The 8,392-nt window shown below is 49.5% G+C and overlaps 1 long non-coding RNA gene across 1 annotated transcript; it reads right to left on the bottom strand.

Annotated features, from left to right (window-relative positions):
- Nucleotides 1-207: 207 nt before the first annotated feature.
- On the bottom strand, nucleotides 208-4,778 carry LOC140699612 (uncharacterized). Its single transcript, XR_012077827.1, has 3 exons — nucleotides 4,550-4,778; nucleotides 1,306-1,363; nucleotides 208-456 (listed from the first exon to the last, which is right to left on the bottom strand). It is a non-coding gene; the product is annotated as an uncharacterized lncRNA (long non-coding RNA).
- Nucleotides 4,779-8,392: the final 3,614 nt, after the last annotated feature.

The following is an 8,392-nucleotide window of genomic DNA, read 5'->3' as shown; positions in this document are numbered from 1 at the left end:
AGAGTGCTGACTGTGGAAGCAGAGATGGAAGGAGGGGAAGTGGAATTAAGAGGAACGTGGACAGGCAGGAAAGCAGAGGAGTCAGTGCATGATGCCCCAGTGAGGGTGAAGGAGGGCCAGGGAGGCTGGTGGAGAAGCAGCTGGACGGCTACAGGTGGGCACTTAAAGGAGTGAGGCTGGAACTGGGGTGGAGACATGCCCGGGTATGAGCCCGGGGGTAGGGTGAATGGGGGGTGGCTGGCTCAGGCTGACGGAGAAGAAGACCCTAAAATGATCATACTGGGTGGTGAAGGGAGAATGAACTTTTAAGTCTTGCTGGTAGGAGGTGAGGAAATACAGAGCTGGTGGTCCAGGTGCTCCTGACTGAGGCAGATGAGCAGGGAGGCCAGGGTGGCAGGCACTGCTAGGAAAGGATCTGGGTTTTTCAGGTGCTCCCAAGAGAGGAGGATCAATTATCTGAAGGTGAAAAGTGAGCACAAGGTCAATCCAGGCACCTGATCATACAGGGTGTGTGAGGGGGCAAAGCGTCAACTCCAGAGATGGTTACCCAGGAAGCAGTGACCACGGGTGAAGTGAGGGGACACTCAGAGAAGAGAGGGAGAAACGTCTTCTGGGTGTAGGGGGAAGAGAGGCCCCAGGACAAAGGAACACAGAGGCACAGTGATGAGGATGGACTGGCTCTATGGTGACACTGCAGGGATGGCTGGATATTTGTCCTGAGGGCTTAGGTTGGGGGGGGCTACTGGACTCATGAGGACCCCCCTCTCAGCAGCCTGAACAGAGGCTCTCGCTCCTGAGAGCTGTGTGGCCACCACTATTCCCGGAGGGGCTCTGCCTCCATCTTCTCTTATCAGACTTTCCTGCCCAGCCCCCGACAGCCAGCGAGGGAGCCTGGGCCTCGCAGCTGCTTCCCGTGGAGGGACACAGGCTCCTCGGAGAAGCAGGCTGATCTTACTTTTCTCCATAACCCAAGGCCTAGCAAAGCGCCAGCCCACGTGTGGGCCATGAAGGGGCTCGGATACTTACAAAACTAACTCAAAGCAGAATAATAACAGAGCTGGAGGAAGTGACCATTGAGCTCACAGAGTTCACTGCCCACACCCCCATTCTACAGATGAGGAATCAGAGACCAAGAGGGAAGCAGCCTTGGCCAAGGGCACGCTGCTCTTAAATGCTGGCCTGTGTCGGGCATGCCAAGTGATGAGCTGCAGTGAAGGGGCTGAGAGGGGGCTCTGGGGCCAGACAGCTTGAGTTCAAGTCCCAGCTCTGCCATTTATTAGCAGTGTGATTAATGAATGTCCTTACCTTTAAAGTGGAACTCATAGTGGTGCCTACTCATTGAATTGTCGTGAACACAGCATTCCTGCAACAGCAGGACAGAGTAATGTAAGGGTTTGCTGTTGCTTTGTTTAGTATTATTATCACCAAGGGAACCCTGAAATGAAGAACAAAGGCAGCAAGAATTTTTATTTTAAAGGATTTTAAAATCCTCTGATGAATGTTTCATTTCATCTAATCAAGTTTGCATTTGACCCTTATTAACAACTACACAATGGATGACTTTTGAAGCAATCCTGCTTCATGTCTTTAATTCTCACTAACGACACAGGCTATTTAACAGGCAGCAGTTTCTTTTCCAGGAAGAGGGACAAAAATTTAAAAATGACTCAGTGCCTCTCGGTCCCCAGTGAGTTGGTTGTGAACTGTCAACCCAGCTCTGGGGAAGTGCCGGCTCTCCCTGGGCTCGCTGAGCTGCCCCACAGCCTCCAAGGGGCACTGTACCCCCACACGAATCAAATCCCTTGGTTACTATCTTTGCTTCACATCCCTCAAGGACTGCTCATAACCCAGGGCCCCATCTGCCCCACCAGCCTTGGCTGCTGGACTCCAGGACACTATCCTGGGTCTCAACCATCCTCTGTTCCTATGACCGCCCCACTACTCTACAGTTTGTCCTTCAAGTGTGGGCTCCTGTGGCTCACCACACAGCAGGGGTCTCCCCGTCATCCACCATGGGTAACTGCATTGTCCTGCACGGTGCCTAGCGAACCCGTGTGGAGGCAGGAAAAACACAGAACAACAAGTGCTCAGAGAGGCTGCCTTTCCCACTGCAAGGGCCCTAGAGAGCTTTCTCCCAGCTGGTTATTCACAGGCGCTGAAGCTGTGGAATCTCGATCTCACCAATTTAAAGGGCATCATCACTAATTACAAAAGCAATCATTTCTTCAGAAGCAAAAGGATAAAAGACTTTGTATTCCCCACCTCCAACTTTTTTCCTCCACCTTCAGATGTTTCTCATCTCTGGACAAGGGTAGAAAGCAAGTCACAGAATATTATCTTTCAATGTTTTTTCCCACTCTGAAGATTGCTTTCCCAGAACCGATGAAGGCTAGAATGGTTTAGCTTTCCTGGACTGAGTATTCAGAGGCCTGGAGGGGAGGGTGGAGGGTGGAGGTGAGATAACTCAGCAATATTGAACCTAACAGAGACATTAAATGTTCTATTCTAAACAGAAAGGAAGCAGGACGCTATAGAAACAGGATAACCATAGTTGGAAATGCAATAACAAGTTACAAGAGAATAAACATAAAGATGTAAAAATGAAAAAGGACATCAAAATAAAAAAAGGTGGGAATGGGAGAGGCGAGCAAGAAAATATAGATTCTTTTTCTTTCTTTTTTTTCTTCGTTACTCTTAGGATGTGTTGGAGCCTACGTGATTATCAGTCTAAAGGGAATAGATATAGTAATGGGTTGATATATTTGAAGAATAAGGTAACCACAAATCAAAAGCATACAATAGAGTCACAAAAAAACCAAAAAGAAACAAACTCAAAATGGCTTAAAGACTTAAATATTAAACAAGACACTATAAACTTCTAACAAGAAAACAGGCAAAACATTATTTGACACACATCTCAGCAATGTTTTCCTAGGGCAATCTAAGCAACCCAACCAACAGAAATAAAAGCCAAAATAAATAAATGAGACCTAATTAAACTTATAAACTTTTGCACAGCAAAAGAAACCATAAGTAAAACAAAAAGACAACTTATGTAATGGGAGAATATATTTGGAAAAGTTGAGACTGACCATGGCTTAATTTCTAGACTATATAAATAGTTCATACAACTTAATAAGAAAAAAATAAACAACCAAATCCAAAAATGGTCAGAACACCTAAACAAGCAATTCTCCAATGAAGACACACAAATGGCCAATAGGCATATAAAAAAATGCTCAATATCGCTCAATTATCAGAGAAATGCAGCTCAAAACTACAATGTTATCATCTCACACCAGTCAGAATGGCCATCATTCAAAAGTCCACAAACCATAAATGCTGGAGAGGCTGTGGAGAAAAGGAAATCCTCCTTCATTGTTGGTGGGTATATAGTTTGGTGCAGCCACTTAGGAAAACAGTATGGAGATTCTTTAAAAGACAAAAAACAAAAAAACTTATCACCTAATCCAGCAATCCCACTCCTGGTCATATATCCAGAGGGAACCTTAATTCCAAAAGATACCTGCACCCCAATGTTCACAGGAGCACTGTTTATAATGGCCAAGACATAGAAGCAACTTAGACGTCCACTGACAGATGACTGGAAAAAGATGTGGTATTTAGATATAACAGAATATTACTCAGTCATAACAAAGAAGGAAATAAGGCCATTTACAGCAACTTGGATGGAACTGGAGATTATCTCACTAAGTGAAATAAGTCAGACAAAGACAAGTAACATATGATATCATTTATATGTGAAATTTTTAAAAAATGTTGCAAATGAACTTATTTATAAAACAAAAAAACCCTCACAGACTTATAAACCAAACTTAGGAGTTTGGGATCAATAGATACAAATTACTATATGTAAAACAGACAAACGACAAGGATTCACAGTAGAACACAGGGAACAATATTCAGTATCTTGCAACATATAATGGAAAAGTACCTGAAAAAGAATAGGCTATGTATATGTACAACTGAATCACTATGCTGTATACCTGAAACTAACCAAACAGCTGTATATCTGAAACTAACAAAACGTTGTAAATCAATCACATTTCAATTTGAAAAAAAGATAAGCTCTAAATACCTTTATTCAAAGAAAATCTTGAACTCTTCCTTCTTACAAAACTTAAAATGGGTAGCTTGAGCAGGACCAAATTATACTGGATGGGCAGTTACATATCTTCTCCAGCACGTGGCCCATGCTACACACGCATCGTGTTTTCCTACAGGTAAGAACAGCCCTGAGTGCACAGGGAGCGGGTCCTTCTGGGACAAGGCCTCTGTGGCAGTGGCCTCCTTGTCACCACTCCATCTCACCAGGAGGCCAGGGTTTTCAGAGGTGAGGGGACATAGAGCTCATACACTTCAAATTGATTTCCCGAAAAAACTATGGAAAAACCAAATTCACCTGCAGTGTGGGGAACATGAGCATGGCCCCTAAGCAGACCGACAAGCCCAAAGTAAGATGGCCCGATGTTCAGATCGGAACCAGAACAACGACCACCTGGCCCCAGTTAAATGACCACCGCCTCACCTGCAATGAACTGCTCGTACTCAATGTCAGGGATGTTTCTGTTGAGACTTGGGAGGTCAAAGGAAACCGACCAGGGAATCCAGACCTGGTTGATGTCGGGGCTCTGCCAGTGGTAGAGGTGGCCCCAAGGGGATAGCACCAGTACCGGCTCCTCCATCTTCAGCAGGGTCTTCAGGAGGAAGGCAATGTGGATGCAGACCTTCCTACGGAGGCTGATGCCCTCTGGAGAGTTCAAGTCACACAGAAGGTACCTGGCAGGGAGCAAAGGAGAGCGGGTCTTCAGGGCCAGGCCTCTGCACAGGAATCCCGTCTTAGATAGAACAGATACAACGGGAATCCCTGCATAGCCCATGGCCTAGACTCCAGACACATTCAGCAGCTTCTGGTTTGTAGAGTGGAGTCACTGCCCACCCATCTCCATGTGGCCAATTACTTCAAGTCTGGGAACAGTTGCGGAAGACATCTTGGCGTCTGTCTAACACCACTAAGCACCTGACTAGCACCTGAGCACCCGTTCTCGAGGGGCTCTCAAACTTCTTGTTCTACAGAACCCTATGCACTCTTAACAATTACTGAGAAATCCAAAAGGCTGTTATTTATGTGAGTTAAATCTATCAATATTTCCTGTGTTAGAAGTTGAATAAGAAGTAAGAAAAAGTGTATGAATTCACTTAAAAATATTAACAATCTACTGTATGGTACCATTAATACTCTTAAACAAAATATAATTCTATTTTTCAAAACAAAAATCATTAGTGAGAAGAATAGCAGTGATTTTAATTTCTGCAAATCTCTTATGGACTGGTGAGAGCTGAATACTCCTATCTGCCTCTGCATTCCCTGTTCTGTGATATCACAGGCCAGGTTTGCCCTGGAAAACCCCACAGGAACTCGGGAGAGCAAGAGTGTGCAAAAGGCAGGTGACATCCCGGCGTTTCTATGAAAATGGTCTTGCACCTCAGTGGCCTTGGATACACTTTGATAACTGCTGCCATATCCTAGGCGAGACTCTTCTGCACTACAGCCAGGCAAGTGTCCTGTATTCTGTAATGAGTTACGGCCACCACACCCCTCCATTCTCTGTGTGTCTCTCACAACCTCCATTACTGCAGATGAGGATGTAATCCTCAGCCGGGGCCTCTAATCCCAGAAGACTGCTAACTTCAAGAGAGAGGGTCCCAGCTACCATCCCTACACCCCGCATAGTTTATTTTGAGTCAAGCCGTAGATAACTGCTTATCGGCACTGACCCTTGTCTTATTCCTGAGGTTGACTGAAGGAACCAACATCTGGATGGAACTGAAATTTCCCTGTAGATAAACAAGGCTGATAAACCACCCCATTCCAACATCTGATTCTGGGGCTCTTCAAAACCCGGGTAAGGCCCCGCTTCTTCTAAGATGGGTCCTCTGCCTGCCGTTCCAGGGGGGTTCTGGGAGGCCGCGGCCACCAATGGCGACCCAGACTCGCGGCCCCAGCCCCAGGACCTGAGGGGGAGGAAAGCTTGAGGCTGTGCCCAAGCCCTGCCCCCCCCGCCCCAACACGCTCCCCGGCACCACCCCAACCCCGATCCCACCCCGGTTCATGTCCACCGGCCCCGCCAACGGCGTGGATGTATGTTTACCATCTGTGGGATGCCGCCTCAGACAGGATGTCAGCCGCCGACTGACCAGGCCAGAACTCGTCGCCCGGCCAAGCAAGCCATCATCCCCAGCAGCAAGCACCGCCTGGTCCCTGGCAGCTACACACTTCCGGAGCCTGCTCCCCACCCCAGAAGAGCACACAGGCCTGCATGGCGCGCGGCGCCTGTAACCATGGCAACGCCGCGGGGCCCTCCCCTAGCGCTTGCGTCGTGCGTCCTCCCGAGTCTAAATGTGGGAGGGCAGAACTTGCGGAGCCAATGGGAGCCAGGGCGCGGCCAGGACGGGGGTGGGGGGAGGCTTATGTGATAGCTGGGTGGGGCCGGGGAGGGCGGGGCCTCGCGGAAGTCCTGACCTACAGGTGGCGACTGCCGGAATCTGGGGCGGTGCTGCCACCAGTGGGCGGGGCAGAGGGGCAGCGGGGAAGCGGGGCGGGGGCACCCTCACCTGTCCATGTGAGGGGATCAGCCTGGGCTCCGCGGCCTCCGCTTGCACCGGACGTGGACCCAGGCTACCAGTGGGCAAGATGGAGAACTGAGCCCAGGCACGCACGGCTGGCCAGGTAGGGCACCTGAAATGCAGATCCGCCAGGCCCGCTGCAGGCCTTGAATAATCGCTGCTAGGCAGTTTCCAAGAAGACGGGATCTGTCATAAGACGGGAGGTAGGGCTGGGGTGCCAGATGCCGGGTTGGGTGCAGTCTCAGAGGAGAGCCATGGTGAGAGGGCGCAGAGCGGCCCCTGTGTTGGCGGGGCTAAGAGTTTGGGGTATAGGGTGGGGGTGGTGTGTGCCTTGCTCTGTGGTCTCCCCAAGAACCCTCACTCCAGTGCAAGGGGATCTGCTCCCCCCACCCCTCACTGCACTCCCTGCCTTCCCCAGCACCACCTTGGGTGTGGTCATGTCAGGTCAGTGAAGGCCCAGAGAAGGGGCTCATTCAGGGGCAGGGGCCACTCTGCAGGGATGCTGGACCTGACAGCGGTGTGGTGCTTCGGAACTCCCCTGGGATGGGTTTCTAATCAGTGGGATGGAAGGGCCTCTCCTTCCTGGGGTGCAGTTGGGGGAATTAGATCCATCATGAATGTCAGCCCTGAAAATGGAGGCTGTGCTACATCCATTTCTAGAATGAAAAATCAGGCCCCTCCAGCCAAGGTGACACAGAAAATCATTCAGCAATGTTCGGGGTCCCGAATTTAGGCTTTCAATTAGAGCTGAGCAGCTCAGGAAGCCAGATCCCAGTCCGTGGCTCCAGGAGTAGGCTTGGGGACAGGATCCTCAGAAACACCTGTGTCTTTGTGGGTCACCCCCCTCTGACAAGCTGGGAGGCAGGGTGCAGTTGTGGGAAATCGTGTTTCCATGAGGAGAGGGCCACCAAGTGGTGGGGCACAGGAGACAGTGAGAAAGAGTCCCGCAGCCTTTCTGGAATCAAAAAACTGGCAAAGGTGAAAAACTGTATAATTTGTTTTATTGAACAGGCTGCTTATGTACGTTTGGAAGGCCAGGTTCAAGGACTCTGCATCCCTCCAGGACAATAACCTCAAGAGAAGAACAGACAGAGTTGGAGAAGATGTGGGGTTTCTCCCAGGAATAAGGCAGAACTGGGATTTCTGCAGATTTGCAAGGAGACCCCGAACACTGAGCACGGGGTTACAACCCCACGTGACATCTGTCGCGTGTGGCTTCGGCTCTGAATCTGGCCTGATCATGTATTCTTCCAGGTTAGTTCCAGAAACTCAGAGGGTAGACTTAGAGGGGCTGCGCTTGGAACCCGGTGTGGAGGCGGAGGGTCTTTTATCCTGAGTCCCCTCAGCCTAATCACTGTAGCTGAGTTCCAACACCACCGAGGCCCCCAGGGTGGCCGTGGAGGGAGAGCAAGCCTGGCAGGTGACCCAGGGGTCCCACTGCTGTGCCCCTCCCTTATCTTAGTTCCCTTTCACCCCGGAAGGTGTGATTGTCTCATGGCATGGTGACAAGCCATCTCTCTTCTCTGTCAGGTGGGGTCCCCAACCCCACTCAGCCTTCTCTCTGCATGGATGCTGAAGGACCAGGCTCATTTGAATTTCTGAGCTTGAGCAGTAAAGTGGAAACAAAGAAACCAATGGAAACAAAGAAACAAGTTATTGTGGCAAAGCTCCCCACCACAGAGAAGCTGCCCTGAGTGGAAGGGAGGGTGTGGGCATGCCCATTTGTTTCCTGTCTCCCAGTGCT

This window comes from Vicugna pacos, chromosome 2 (assembly GCF_048564905.1).
Source record: "Vicugna pacos chromosome 2, VicPac4, whole genome shotgun sequence".
NCBI classification, from domain to species: Eukaryota; Metazoa; Chordata; class Mammalia; order Artiodactyla; family Camelidae; genus Vicugna; species Vicugna pacos.
This window is presented reverse-complemented; position numbering and strand designations above follow the sequence as displayed.